This window comes from Lissotriton helveticus, chromosome 5_1, assembly GCF_964261635.1.
Source record: "Lissotriton helveticus chromosome 5_1, aLisHel1.1, whole genome shotgun sequence".
NCBI classification, from domain to species: domain Eukaryota; kingdom Metazoa; phylum Chordata; class Amphibia; order Caudata; family Salamandridae; genus Lissotriton; species Lissotriton helveticus.
The window spans coordinates 207,193,268-207,209,274 of record NC_136065.1 but is presented as its reverse complement, the minus strand read 5'-3'; the positions used below and the strand labels follow the sequence as shown (position 1 = coordinate 207,209,274).

At 48.0% G+C, this 16,007-nt stretch overlaps 1 protein-coding gene across 1 annotated transcript in view; it reads left to right on the top strand.

Annotated features, from left to right (window-relative positions):
- LOC144752426 (uncharacterized) overlaps nucleotides 1-16,007 on the top strand; it is a 1,170,660-nt gene that overhangs the window by 571,949 nt on the left and 582,704 nt on the right. The gene's annotated exons all lie outside the window — the stretch shown is intronic.

Below are 16,007 nucleotides of genomic sequence, written 5' to 3'. Positions count from 1 at the left end.
TGCTCCACTCTCTTGTCTTATTTTCTGAGGTTCTTAATGAGCACTCCATTGGTGACTTTGTTTTATTCTCAGAAGAAACTGTGTAGGTAACTTGAACACATACAAATAAATAATATATCCCAAGCTATTTTAAAAGGCCATTGGGAGAGAGTTGATGTCAGCACAGAACCTGGCCTTTCTGATCAGTAAAGGAGAGAAAGAACACCAAGCTAATGATTTGTTAAGCATGTTTATTAAACACTCTGTCAATTTTAGGTCAAGGCCTGTGTTGTATTCCAATGAATTAACTTTCGTTCCTTGCATCATAGGATCTACATTGATAGTCATAGACATTAGAATATTCCCACTGGTGCTTCGGGATCCCAGAATACTTTTATTACTAATGAACCATATATTTAAATGGTGGAAATCTCTCGTTTTAAATGCAGATGTATATTTGAGTCGTATCTAAGGCTAATTCTTCTGAATTTGAAATGTTATCTTTTTGATTTAGAGCTAACAATTCATAAAACATTATTGCAGCATAAATCATAATTATGCTGCCTAGAGGGAAAAGAAAAAAAAATGCAGAAAATGAAGGAAATTATAGTCCTATAAGCATCTGAAAATATACAATGCACCTTCAATGAGCCCAGGGCCTCTATATCCCATCGAGCCCTGTACCGGCAATCGCTCAATAGGCTCAGTTCTTTTTTTTTTACGCTTATACTGATCTCTACTGTAGTACATTTTACCATCCAAGACTGAAGCCAGGGATGTGAATGGTGGCGTTTATGACCTCAATGAAGATTTCTACAATGCAGAACTAGGAATACAAATAAGCAACTTTTCCTTCTGCTTTGCATGATCATCAGTGATAGTGAAAGACACTAGAATACAGGTGCAAGCATAGCCTAATCAACCTGCACCTTCAAGACAATGAATGGGAAAAAAACCACCGGATCACCTGACAGCAGAAAATAATTGGCTAAAGCGGTTCTTCTCAGCAGGCTGACTTACTATTTGTCCCTCTGTGTCTGAATCTATGATAGATATTGGACAGATAAGAGGTCAGGGCGTCTGTGGGTGATGATTTGTGTATAGCATGGTCTTGAACTCCATTCTAAAATGTTGAATCGATTCTGATTTTGATGGGGATGCTGTTCCAGATCTTTGGAACATTAAATAAAAATGCCCGCCTGTCTTCGTGATTTGTTTTTTTGCATTTCTGTTTTTTCCAGTCTGGGTATATACTTGTTTCTTTTGTGACATTGTCCAGAGCCGCTGGCTGATTTATTGGCTTTTTGTGCGCAGGTTCAGGTGACCTTGTATAGGGTGCCGCTGTTTTTGAGGATGACAGTCTTCAAACTGCTACCATTGTAGTTATAGCAAAATGCAGATGGTGTTGTCAGACATTATTTAGGCCTTTGTGATGGAGAGGGTCTCTGGATGCAGGTAGGGTGGACCTGTTAGATTAATGAATTTAGTCTCTTGGGAGTTTCTTTGGCTCAACTAGGAGTGACCCTCCTTTCCCGTTTTGTGATCATTCTTGAAGAAATGAAATGATATCACTCTTCACTGGGTGAACTAAGGTTTTTTTGTTTTAAATATAGTTTTGTTTGTTTTTTAAGTAAAATACAAATATTAATTTCTTGTCTCACTCAATATATGAGTGCAGGTATATTCAGCGTATGCATGTTTCTTCTGGCCATACATGCCAATAAGCTTGCTCAAGGCATTGATAAGTTACAGTGGCAGTCAGAAGACTCCTGTAGACTTCAGGACCACATGGTCGGTCTGTGATCATGTCCTTCTGATGTTGAGTAGGCCTCCTTCTGAGAATGTCAGGTTCTTGATGCCTTTCTATCCCCATAACTGTTTTTATTCATGGGGTTGTGGGCAGCTTGTGGTCACAGGCTCAGTTTAGGAAGAGTGGCCTGTACAGGGAGATAGTTTTGCTGCATGGATATAGCACGCTGCTGTGCTGGAACAGTGTACTATCCGGAGAAGTACGATGGCTTGGGAAGATCTCGGGCGCAATTACTAATGAGGGGGGAAGGACACTGGTCCCAACTCTTCATTTAACAGCCTGGGCCTCCTTCTTTACTTGCCTTCCAGCTTCCATTCCACTGTGAAAAAAGCCTTGAGATTTTTTACTGAAAAGCAGCCCTTGGACAGTGAGTCTGCCTAACGGGAGTTCAGCCATTTCTCAGAAATATGTGCTTTTTAGGTCTCGGCCTGCATAGGCTGCGCTTGTGCAGTCTCGCAGGGGAGATCTTATGTCTTAGAGTGTGGGGCTTGAACCCGCCCCTCTTCTCCATTGGCTGGCTTCCTAAACGGATGCCAGCCATTGGAGGAGAGGGGTGTCACTCCGTTTAAGCCGTGATTCGGGGCGGGGGTGTTTTTTACTTTCTTTCTCTCCTCTTCCCATTGGCTGGAATTTTACATTCCAGCCTATGGGAAGAGGAGAGAAAGAAACCCAAAAATTATGCTGCGTTTCTCAGAGGCATTCCTGCCTCGCCTCGTAGAAAGATGGTGGTGTTGGACTGCCCTCCTGACGGCTTGTTTTCTATTTCTATTAGGACACATTGTCAGAATTCCCAGAGGGAAGCAATCGAACGAGTGCCTGGTTCACGCGCTTCACTGATGCCACTCGCGATATAGTTGAAGGGGGGGGGGCTTTTCATTTTTACAGCTACTCCTTTGCACTTGAGTCTGCAGCACTGCCCTCTCCCGTTGTGCGTGTCTACGCGCCAGCACGAGACCCCTGGGTAAGTCTTTTCTGCCCCCCTGTTCCCTCGTTGTGCTTGCTTTTCTGCCCCCTATTCCCTCGTTGTGCTTGCTTTTCTGCCCCCCCTGTTCCCTCGTGCTTGCTTTTCTGCCCCCTGTTCCCTCGTTGTGCTTGCTTTTCTGCCCCCGTTCCCTCGTTATGCTTGCTTTTCTGTCCCCCCTGTTCCCTCGTTGTGCTTGCTTTTCTGCCCCGTTCCCTCGTTGTGCTTGCTTTTCTGCCCCCCCTTGTTCCCTCGTTGTACTTGCTTTTCTGCCCCCCCCTGTTCCCTTGTGCTTGCTTTTCTGCCCCCTGTTCCCTCGTTGTGCTTGCGTTGTGCTTGCTTTCTGCCCCCCGTTCCCTTGTTGTGCTTGCTTTTCTGCCCCCTTCCCCCACGTTCCCTCGTTGGGCTTGCTTTTCTGCCCTCACCGTTCTCTCGTTGTGCTTGCTTTTCCGCCCCCCGTTCCCTCATTGTGCTTGCTTTTCTGCCCCCCCTGTTCCCTTGTTGTGCTTGCTTTTCTGCCCCCCCTGTTCCCTCGTTGTGCTTGCTTTTCTACCCCCGTTCCCACGTTGTGCTTGCTTTTCTGCCCCCGTTCCCTCGTTGTGCTTGCTTTTCTGCCCCCCGTTCCCTCGTTGTGCTTGCTTTTCTGCCCCCCCATTCCCTCGTTGTGCTTGCTTTTCTGCACCCCCGTTCCCTCGTTGTGCTTGCTTTTCTGCCCCCCCGTTCCCTTGTTGTGCTTGCTTTTCTGCCCCCCGTTCCCTCGTTGTGCTTGCTTTTCTGCCCCCGTTCCCTCGTTGTGCTTGCTTTTCTGCCCCTCCCCTGTTCCCTCGTTGTGCTTGCTTTTCTGCCCCCCCCCCCCGCTCCCTCGTTGTGCTTGCTTTTCTGCCCCCTGTTCCCTCGTTGTGATTGTTTTTTCTGGCCTCTGTTCCCTGTGTGTGTCTCTCTCTCTCTCTCTCTCTGTGTGTGTGTGGCTCTGTCTGTGTGTGTGGCTGTGTGTGTGTGGTTCTGACTGTGGCTCTGTCTGAGTGGCTCTGTCTGTGTGGCTCTGTCTGTGTGGCTGTGTGTGTGTGTGTGTGTGTGTGGCTGCGTGTGTGTGTGTGTGTGTGTGTCTGTGTGTGTGTGGCTCTGTCTGTGTGTGTGTGGCTCTGTCTGTGTGTGTGGCTCTGTGTGTGTGTGTGTGTGTGTGTGTGTGTGGTGCTCTGTCTGTGTGGCTCTGTGTGTGTGTGGCTCTGTCTGTGTGTGTGTGGCTCTGTGTGTGTGTGTGGCTCTGTCTGTGTGTGGCTCTGTGTGTGTGTGTGGCTCTGTCGGTGTGTGGCTCTGTCTGTGTGTGTGTGGCTCTGTCTGTGTGTATGGCTCTGTGTGTGGCTCTCTCTGTGTGTGTGTTGGGCTCTGTGTGTGTGGCTCTATATGGGTAGCTTTTTTTAGGTGGGTCTGTGTGAGGGTGGCTCTGTGTGTGTGTAGGTGGGTCTGTGTGAGGGTGGCTCTGTGTGTGTGTGTAGGTGGCTCTGTGTGGGTGGCTCTGTGTGTGTGTGGGGGTGGCTCTATGTGAATGACTCTGTGTGGGTGGCTCTGTATGTGTGTGTGGGTGGCTTTGTGTGTGTGGCTCTGTGTGTGAGTGCAAATGCAATAGGTCTCGCATTTGCGAGAGATTAAGCTATTGGCATTGTAAATGACAATGCCATTTATTTATATGTTTTAAAAACAAAAACATAAATAAAAATAATGTCATGAGCAATGCCAATATCTCTAACTTTAACAATGCCGAGACCATTGCATTGTAAATGCTTGTTCATTTCTGCAGGTCGGGAAGATACGCCTGTATCTTTTTTCTGACCTATTTCCAACATGTGGATACCCTTCCATTTCCATGACATAAATGGAAACTGTTTTCAAAGCCCTTTAATTTGACTTTTACTCGTCTGGTGCCATGCATGCATCACGGCATATACATGTCCATAACCTTCCATCTGCCAATTCTATAATTGGGGCAGCTTCTCTCATATTTACTGATTTTGTAGCCCCTCACCGTTGTTGCACATTTTTTTCTATTCGTTTTTTAATGCTTTTTTCTGCAGCTCACGCATAAACCCTGGTTTTAAAACATGCCCATAGTGACCCAAACATCTGATCTACATTTTTGTTTCCTGTCGTCTGGCGAATAACCATCCATTGCACACATGAGCTCTCTCATTGTATCGAGAAGCTCTCACAAAAAGTGACTTGTATAGGTATACAGACTATATGGGCTCCTTCCTCCAGGAGATGTTGGGACTTTATTTTTAAGAATAGAAGTACTGAAAAGGAGTGCAGGTGCTCAGAAATTGGGAATGGTACTGGGCATCTCATCTCTCAGGCAGGAATAGAGACACCTTGCCCAAAGTCCCAAGTAAAGTCTCCCAAGTAAAGTTCAGCCTCAACAACTAGATCAAAGATTAAATTGCCAGTTGAATAATCCTTATTGCCCTGGTACCTGGCAACCCCGTCTAGTTGCACCCATTTATCTAAGTCTACAGATGGACCACATTTCCTTCACAGATTTGCATGCTTGAATTATTGACTGTTGTGAGAAAGGGCGCTTTTTGACCCCAGGACATATATTCTGACCCCTAAAATATGGTTAAATTGGGTAATGTCTAATTAGGCATATTTACTTTTCCTATAAATACATATAGTATATGGTGCAGAAATCAGGGGCCGCTCCTCCGTTATGGCGGAGGAGCATCGCCACCCTGCTAGCAGATGCAAACCTGGGGAAAATAAATTATTAATAAAACAATGTTACTATCATTTTATTTTTCTTCACAGAGCTTTCTTGGGGTGGGGCCATCCACCTTGACAGCTCATGGAGGATGGGGGGTAGGCACTTTACAAGTGCGCATGTCAGTTTGGCTGGCCATCTTAGGACGGCCAAACCTACATGTGCACTGAAATGTCTTCAACCTGAGCTGCACTGCCGGGTTTGAGACAGCAGGTAGTCTTTCTGGGTGTAGAAATCCAACCCGCTCACGTACATCCAGGCACTTCTCTCATGCTGTCAGCAGCATGAGAGCACTGTCTGGATTGGCAGTAGGGCAGTCTGGGAGCCTCAGCCAGTGCTGCAGTGGTGCCAGAAAAGCAGCAAGGCTGCGGGCGGCAGGTAAAACATTTTTTTTAATGGTTATTGTTGTTATTTTCAAGCCATGCATGCCCCCGCTGCCCCCGTGCTGCCTTACCATCTTTGACTGACACCGACTGTTACTGGCAGAAATACCCCCATGGCATGGAAAGTTAAGTGCCACCTGTGAATTGCTGCACTAAAGTGACAGGGAAAACATGATTTCAGGTCTAGCAGTGTAGCCTGACTGCTGCAGTCTAAACCAGCAGTCATTCCTGGTCAGGTACAACCGGGCCCATCCTTGTGGCTCTGGACTGGACACGAATAGTCTGGTATCATGTGATACTGAGCATGGCCATCAATCCCCCGAGCAGGCTGCCCCTTCGGGAAGATCTTCTGTCACAGCAGCTGGGGAGGGTTCTTCACCTAAACCTGTCCACTCTCCGCCTTCTGGTGTGGTGATAGACCGGCAGCAGTTGATAGCTTTTGACCTTCCTCCCAAAGTCTGTAATGTCATCTAAGCAGCTAGGAGTTCCTCCACCAAGACTGTATACACCTGCCGTTGGAATTAAATTGTGGCATGGTGTGTCCCTCTTTCTGAAGTTTTGCTGTTCATTATTTTCCTTTCCCAGTAGGGCTCTGTAGTTGGTGCTTAAGGGCTCTCTTTCTGCTCTTTCTGCCTTCTTATGGCTGCCTGACGAACCCTCATTGTTCAAGTCCCCTACTGTACATAGTTTTCTAAAGGGTTTTGTCCTTCTTTTCCCTCCTTCACCATTTATCATGCCTCAGTGGGACCTTTAATCTGTTCTTAACATTCTTAATGTGTGCTCATTTCTAGCCTCTACACAATTATCCCCTCAGGCTTCTGACATTTAAACCAGTCTTCCTTGTGACATTTACATCTGTCCACAGACTGAGTAAGCTGCAGGCCTTATCTAAGCCTTACCTCTCTGTTCATCCTGACAAAGTTGTGCTTCTTACACGAGCCTCCTTTCTACCGAAAGTGGTCACCTCATTTCATAAAGGTCAATCAATCACCATGCTTACCTTTTTCGAGCCTCAACATCCCTTTTTTTTTTCCAATAATTTGTAAAGCGCTTGTACACCGGTTGGTTTCTTGGCCCTGAGAAACTAGGGGGTTGCCGACCAGGGGACAGTTCATTCATATGCTAGTGTGAATAGTCAGGTTTTGAGAGATTTTCTAAAACTTAGTAGGTTTGCACTTGAACTGATATCCAAGGGGATGGAGGTCCACAAACGTGGGGCCAGAGTTGCAAACCTGCAACCCCCTTGACGCTTCAGCTTGAAGGTGAGGACAGTCAAAAGTTGGAGTTGGGCTGAGTGGAGGTTTTGTGAGAGAGTGTAACGGGAGATGAGATTATCAATTAATTTAGGGCTTCGGTCGTTTAAGGATTTAAACACCAGGCAGCCAACTTTGAAGGTGCAGCGCTTGGGGATGGTGAGCCAGTGCAGCTTCCTAACAAGAGGGGAAGCGTGTTGCCACCTGGGCTGTTTATATATTTGTCGGCCCGCTTGGTTCTGTACCATCTAAAGTCGTTTAGTAAGGCCAAGTGGTAGTCCAAGGTATGTTGCATTAGCATAGTCTAGACGAGAAAGGACCGGAGCTATCACGACCTGTACCAGAGCTGCCAGGGTCAGTGGCCTGCTTATCTTTCTGATTTTTCGCAACTGAAGGAAGCAGGTGGAAATCACTGTGCCTATATGCGTTTTTAAGAAGTCCTTGCCTATGGTGATCCCTAGTCTTTTTACTGAGGTGGAGGGGGAACCTAGTTCGCTTTGCCAGTATTGTGGACCCCACTGATTGTGGCCTCGTCCCGTCAGTACCAGTTCGGTTTTGCCAGGGTTTAGTTTTAAATGGTTGTGGTCCATCCAATGACGGATGAATGTCATGGTGGATTGAAAGTAAGATATTGACTGGGAGGAGTTATCGATTGGAACATAAGTTGCAGGTTGTCTGCATAGTTGAAGGTGCTCACTCTTCTTTCCTTCAAGGATCTTATTAGTGGGAGAAGGTAGAGGTTGAACAGGTGCAGGGAGAGCGAAGAACCCTGTGGGACCCCGCATGTTGTTTTGAGTTTGGGGGCAGTGAACTGGCCGATACGGACTGCCTGAGTGCGATTTTTTTAGGAAGCATGCCTGCCTCACTGACATGTGTGCCAGTATGTCATGGTCGACCGTGTCAAATGCGTCTAAAAGATCTAGTATCACCAGGGCCGGGGAGGTGCCTCTGTCCGCTTTTTCTCGTAAGGAGTCCAGTACCGCCAGAATCACTGTTTCCGTGGAGTGAGCTGGCTGAAAACCATCTTGGGTAGGGTCGAGGAACTCAGTCTGTTCCATGAAATTGGACAGGCATTTTGCCACATGAGCTTCTAATAGCTTGGCCAAATAAGGCAGCAAAGAGATGGGGCTGTAGTTTTCTAGCGTCTGTGGATCGCCACTAAGTTTCTTTAAGAGGGGGACCACTATAGCCTCCTTGAAGGCATTGGGGACACATCCCTGGGACAGGGAGTGGTTTAGGAGGGCAAGAACCGGGTCTGGGGAGGCTGTGATGGCTGCTTTCAAAACGTAAGGGGGGCAGTGGTCCAGAGGGGAGCAAGATCTGACTTTTGCTAGTAGGTTGTGGACGGTCTCTGTGTCAATGGGCGGGAAGGAGTCCAGAGAGTGGGGGTTGCCCCAGTATTGGAACTTTCATAGATTCCCATGCTTTTGTATCATTCCCCGTCGTCGGAATGGGAGTCTCTGTAACAAAAGTAACATAGCAGTAGGTACAAAAGAGAAAGAAAAAGGCCTAGGCCTCATTCCCTTTTGTAGCATATCACCCTCTTTTTGTAAAAGAGACCAAACTCTAGGCGTCAGCCAATCAGACGTGCCTCACCCCTTAGAACCCTCCAGAAGGAACCTCAGAGCCTCAGATTTTCTACCGCACGTTGTGCTAGGGAGTCTCCATTGAGCTCTGCTCTATTCAACTCTTTAAAAAGGATTTCTACAGTTTTTTCTCTTCAGAATTTCTTCAGAATCTCTTACATTTGACTTCAGGATGGAGGACAAGGAGAAGAAGCCTCTTTTCAAGCCCTGTTCGACCTGTGGCAGGAAAAGGTTGTTTGTTGTAGACAAACACAAGGACTGCATCTACTGCTTGTACCCAGATCATAAGGCAGAAGACTGCAAGATTTGCCGCACGCTTTCTACCAAGACACTACGAGATCGTTCTGGTAGGCTGTTGACCTGGCTGCAGAGGCAAAAGGAAAGGAAGCATGGAGTTTCCAGTGACAGTGAGGAGTCTTCTTCAGCTGTTTCCTCAAAAAGGTCAGTGAAAAGGGGTAGAGGTTCTCCATCTTCCTCTGTGGAACACCCCTCTAAGGCTTCTAAAAAGACCCCCAGAGAGTCTAAGAGCCTAAGTCCGGAAAAATCTCCTCACCACGGTGTACAGGAGAAGGCGGGACGAGCTGCGGCTTTTTATGTGTGAGAAGACAGACCCAGCCTTCAAAAAACCCTCTTCACAATCTTCAGAGAGGAGTTCTAAATCCTCTACGACGAAGACGTCGTCGACGGGGGTCCCGTCGACGAAGAAAATGAAGCCGGGATTAAAATTGGTCCCGTCGACGGGAGAGTCGACGGGAGAGTCGTCGACGAAGATATCGTCGTCAAAGAAGAAAGCGTTGACGGAACACTCTTCAACGTCGACGGGAGGTATGCCGATGACATCGTCGACGAAGGCTTCGTCGACGGGTACAATGACATCGTCGACGACGAAGACATCACCGTCGATGATGGTGATGACGACGTCGTCGACGAGTTCGACGACGGTAGTCTCGTCGACAAGCGCGTCGACGACGACGACTTTGACGACGACGACGGCAGGTTGGACTGCGGTTTCATCGTCGACGACGCCAACCACACCAATCTCGTCGACGAGAGTAATACCATCGTCGACGGAGCCGTCGACGGTGATTGCAACGGAAAGAAGAGTGACAGTTTCACTTACTAGGATAACTCCAGAGATTACGTCTCCAGGGAGAGTGACTTCTTTACCTCCAACTTTACTGTTTGAACAGGGGGAGTCAGAGGAGGATGGTCAGGACTTTTTTGAATATGCAAATAGTCCATCCCAACTTATGGTCAAGTGTCAGGACACAGATTCGGAGGGGGCATATGACCAAGGCGAAGAAGAACATCGTCAAGGGGCCCACTCACAGGGATTTACAGAGCAGGAGATGGTTTCAGTACCAACTTCATTCCTGCAGGACCTCCATAAGATGTTGCAGGACTACAAATCCAAGGCAGCTGGGCCAGTTCAACATCCAGCGACACCTACGGATCCTGCTTCTACAGCTATTCCGGTGATACCGGTCCAGGCATCCCCTCAACAGCAGCCTTCAGTTCCACAAGCTCCTGCAAGGCCGGCAGATAACCAGGAAGTGGACGAATCCTCGGATGAGGATCAAGAATCAGACAATTACACTGATGAATATATTGACTACGTCATCCCGGACCCGGCATCTCCAGTTGCGGACCCGGTGGACTCTCCTCCTGCAGACATAGGGGGTTTTCACCAGTTGATGGAGAGGGCAGCAGGAAGATTCAAGTTGGCAATGCCTGCGCAGACAACAGATTGTTTTCTTTATGATTTTAAAGAAACTCACCGAAAAACGACAAGATCTATACCAATTGTGGACCATTTATGGGAGGAAGGCGTTAAGGCGATGAAGAATCCAGCGACGGTGGTCCCGGTGCTACCGCGTCTGGATAAAAAGTACAAGGCACCGGATGACGGACCAGCTGCCTTAACGGGCCACCCTAAACCAGATTCGGTCATTTCGCAGGCGGCGCAGAGGAAATCACGAAATCCCTCTGCTCCATTGACGGCTCCTCCGGATAAGGAAGGACGGAGACTGGATAACGCTGGCAAACGGTTCTCGTCAATGGCTAGCCTTTTAGTGCGAGCTGCCAATGCTCTGGCAATATTGGGGAGATACGACCGCCAGCTCTGGTGTGATATAGCCCCGTTCCTGGAACAGCTTCCTCCAGAATCCACAGGGGAGGCAAAGAAAATCTTGCAGGAAGGGGATGCAACTTCCATGGAGATAATAGACTGCGCCATGGACATCGCGACAACGGCTTTTCGTACTTTGGCTGGAGCGGCAGTCCTCCGTCGCCAAGGGTGGTTGAAGGCTACCTGGTTTCGACCAGAAATACAGAACAAGGTCCTGGATCTTCTATTCGATGGAGAGGCGTTATTTGGTAAATTAATAGATGACACTCTCCAAGAAATTAAAAAGGACACGGAGACAGCCAAGTCCTTGGGCACTCTCCAGTACCGCAAGTTCCCCTTTAGGGGCTCAAGAGGCAGAGGAAATAGTTACAGGGGTTCTTACCAGCAACAACGCTATTCCTCAAATGGATCTGGTTATCAGCAGAACCGCCAGTCATACCAACAAAGACAAGGCCAGTCTTCAAGTTACTCTAGGCCCTACAACAGGGGTAAACAGGCTCAACGAGGACGGGATACGTCCAAACGCCAATAGCGGCCTCCTGGCTCTACCTACTGTTCCCTCCTCCAGGAAATCATCAGTTGGAGGCAGGGTAACCAAATACCTTCAAAATTGGTCCGAAATTACATCAGACCGTTGGGTGATCAACATCATAAAGCGAGGACATACTTTGGAGTTTACGGAAGTCCCACCACCCAGGCCCCCGGCAGCCATTCCATCAAAAAACCTGCGTCTCCTGAGGCTCGAAGTTCAACAGATGCTCCGGAAGGGAGCAATAGAGCCGGTCCCCACCAATCAAAGGGGACAAGGATTTTATTCCAGGTTTTTCCTGGTAAAGAAGACGCTGGAAACATGGCGCCCCATTTTAGACCTCAGGGAGCTAAACACCTATCTCGTCTCCCTGTCCTTCCGGATGGTATCCCTTCAGGACATATTACGGATGATCAGCCCGGGGGATTTTATGGCCACGCTCGATCTGGAGGACGCGTACTTCCATGTCCCGATCCACCCAGCACACAGAAGGTTTCTACGATTCACAGTAGCCAAGAGCCATTTTCAATTCAGGGTTCTACCCTTTGGTCTTCGCTCTGCGCCAAGAATTTTCACAAAGGTGCTGGCACCGGTGGCAGCGTTTCTTCGAAGACACCATTACCAAGTTTTCCCCTACCTGGACGACTGGTTACTGAAGGCCCCGTCCAAAGTAGCGGCGCAGGACGCGGTTCGGGCTTGCACCAATTTGTTTTGGAATCTGGGGCTCACTCTGAACAGAGAGAAGTCCTCCCTGGTTCCCTCCGGAAGGGCTCGGTTCCTAGGGGCTGTTTTGGATTCAAAGCTCTCAAAAGCTTTTCCGACCCGGGAACGGAGGGAGAAACTGGAAAGACTAGCTCGAAACTTTCAAGGAAAAAGGTGTCTTTCAGTACGCCACTACAAATCTCTGCTGGGGGTAATGTCATCTTGTATTCCCCTAATTCCTCACTGCAGGCTCCGGATGCGTCCTCTGCAGGAGCAGCTAGACCTCCAATGGTAGCAAGTTCACGGATCCTTCGAGGACAAGGTGTCCGTCACTCCAAGGATGAAAGAAGCAGCATCATGGTGGACACGTCAAAACAATTTGTCCCAAGGTCTATCCTTCGCAGACGTTCCATCTCCTCAAGTGGTAACGACGGATGCATCATTGGAGGGTTGGGGAGCAGTGATGCAAGATCTGCATGTCAGCGACCATTGGTCTCCTCGCGAACAGAAGCTCCATATCAACCTTTTGGAGTTAAGAGCGATCAGGCTAGCTCTGCAAGCCTTCCTTCCGCGACTTCAAGGTTCACGAGTGCTGGTCAGGACGGACAACACCACGGCCATGCATTATGTGAACAAGGAGGGAGGAACCAGATCTCTTCTATTGTCGCAGGAAGCGCAGCAGATCTGGGAATGGGCAATTCATCACGATATCTCACTGAAAGCAGAGCACTTACCAGGAGTGCTGAACGAACACGCAGACAAACTGAGCAGGTCATCTTCAGTAAGCCATGAGTGGGAGTTAAACCAACAGGTTTTGGAACAGTTTTTCTGCAAATGGGGCAGACCGGAAGTGGATCTCTTTGCCACACCGACCAACAAGAAATGCCGGTCTTACGCCAGCAGAAGTCACCACCAAGGGTCGTTGGGGAATGCCCTTTCGATAGCCTGGTCGAGGACATTTGTTTACGCTTTTCCTCCCATTCCTCTGATCCCGCGCCTCATCAAGAAGATGAAGATCGAGCCATGCAGAATGATCTTGGTAGCCCCGGCTTGGCCGAGACAATTCTTGTACACAGAACTCCATCGGATGTCGCTAGTTCCTCCTTTGCTGCTGGAGGATATTCCGGATCTTCTCACAATGTCCGAAGGACAAGTTTGGCACCCAGATCCACAATCGTTACACCTGACAGCATGGCTCCTGAGCAGCGAGAGTTCATGAATCTTCCCCTTTCCAGGGAGATCAAGGATGTTATCTCCCAATCAAGAGCCCCTTCTACAAACAAAACTTACAGATTGAAATGGAAAAGGTTTTGTGTTTGGTGTAGGAAGGAAAAGATAGACCCCTTTACTTCAAAGCCTCATCAACTTCTGCCTTATCTGTTGTCACTGGCTAAATCAAATCTGGCCCATTCATCGATTAAAGTTCATTTAGCGGCCATTTCAAGGTACAGGAGGTCTGGATCTGGACCTTCATTATGGTCGTCCAGGATAGTCAAGCAATTTCTTAAAGGCTTGTTCAGAATCTACCCACCAGTGAAGCCTCCTCCACCGACTTGGCATTTGAATCTAGTCCTTTCTCAGCTCATGAAAGCTCCATTTGAGCCGATTCATCGTTCAGACTTGAAGTTCATATCTTGGAAGTTGGCTCTCCTCTTGGCTCTTACATCAGCTAGGAGAATTGGAGAGTTACAGGCCCTCACCATCCAGGAGCCATTCCTACAATTCAAAAGGAACACTGTAATCTTGAGAATGAACCCAAAATTCATTCCCAAAGTACCATCGGACTTTCACTTAAATGAGCCGGTGATTCTGAAAATGTTTTTTCCTAACCCAGTTACTCCGGCGGAGAAAACACTTCACACTCTGGATGTGCAACGGTGCTTGAAATTTTACTTGGATCGCACCAAGGGGTTTAGGAGATCTTCACAGTTGTTGGTTGCCTTTGGTGGTCCAGGCAAGGGTCTTCCACTGTCTAAACAGGGAATCGCAAGATGGATCACAGGTGCCATTCTTCATTGCCACGCTGCAGCAGGGAAACCTCTAGCTGGCAGGATTCGTGCTCATTCGACGAGATCAGTGGCATCTTCAACGGCCCTCTTTGCGGGGGTGCAAATTAAAGACATTTGCAGGGCTGCTACCTGGAGCAGCGTGCACACCTTTACTAAGCATTACTGCTTGGAGTCTTTACAGCAAGACGATGCGGCTGTGGGCCAGGCTGTCCTAAGGAACCTCTTCCAGTGATTGGTGAGCTTTCCCTTCTATCCCACCTTCCGTCGATTGCACAGTTGTATTTCTTGTATCGTATTACCTGTTGCAATGTATTATTATTATACAAAATTTATTTGTGGTCTAACTGCTTGCTATTCTGATACAAAAGCATGGGAATCTATGAAAGTTCCAATACTGGGGCAAGAAAACAAGTTACTTACCTGTAACTTTGGTTCCCCAGTATTGGTAACTTTCATAGATTCCCATGCGCCCACCCACCTCCCCAAGGAAAGCTCAGCCTTTAGCAGATATAGTGTCGGATATACACCGGCTACGAAAATCTGAGGCTCTGAGGTTCCTTCTGGAGGGTTCTAAGGGGTGAGGCACGTCTGATTGGCTGACGCCTAGAGTTTGGTTTCTTTTACAAAAAGAGGGTGATATGCTACAAAAGGGAATGAGGCCTAGGCCTTTTTCTTTCTCTTTTGTACCTACTGCTATGTTATTTTTGTTACCGAGACTCCCGTTCCGACGACGGGGAATGATACAAAAGCATGGGAATCTATGAAAGTTACCAATACTGGGGAACCAAAGTTACAGGTAAGTAACTTGTTTTCTTCCTGGGCTTGGTCGGGCAGTTTCTAACGATGTAAGAGGGAATGCTGACTTTGATACCAGCGATTTTGTGGATGAAGAATTTGTTCAGAGAGTCACAGAGGGCCTGTGACAGCTTGGGTTTGCGTAGTACTCACTGGATTTGACAGTTCGTCAACTATAGCAAATATTTCTTTAGCTTGGTTGTTGGAGGTTAGAATTCTTGAGGAGAAATAAGCTGCCTTAGCTGTGGAAATTGCCTTGTTATATTCCTTCAAGGCCAGTAATTAGGTGTTTTTACCTTCCTGAGAATGGTCCTGCCTCCGCTTCCTTTCTGATTGGCGGAGGGAGAGTTTTTGTGACTTTAGGTCGGGGGAAAAACCATCTCTGAGCTTCATGACGGTGGGTGAGTCTGATTTGTTTAAATGGGGCATGTTTGTTACTGGCCGCTAAAAGCCAGGCCGAGATAGCGTGGGTGCTACTAACTTCCACCACATGACCTGGTACAATGCAAAGCTGCGTCCGTTCTGGACTGAAGTATGTGCTTACATTACATGGGTAACTGGCAGTCATCACATAAACACAGCTGAGACATGCCTGGTGGGCTTGACGCCTCGTACTAAGGTGAACAGAGCGGGCAACTGGCTCATAGTTCTGCCATTGGCATTCAATCAAACCGGATTTGTAAAGCACTTCTAATCCCCCGTGAGGGTATCCAGGTGCTAAGGGCTGAGCTACTTAATGGCATCAGTTGAATAGCCAGGTCTTGAGTCCCTTTTTGAATTCCTGGAGGGAGGGCAAGGCCCAAAGATGGAAGTGGAGGCTGTTCGAGGAATGCACTGTGTGGTAGGAGAAGGAGCGCCCTCCACTGTGGCTTCAGTGGCTGCAGGGAGTGTGTGCAAGTGAGAAGTAATTGGAGCGCAGGAGTCTGGAGAATTGATGGAATCTCAGGCGGTGGTTGATGTATGCTCGTCCTTGGTTGTGCAGGGCTTTGTAGGTGTGGGTCAGAATCTTGAATTGACACCTCCTGTGACTGGGAGCCAGTGGAGTTTCTTAAGGTGAAGGGTTATGTAGGTCCATCTGGGGAGGTCGAGGATGAGTCTGGTTGCTGAGTTCTGGAAG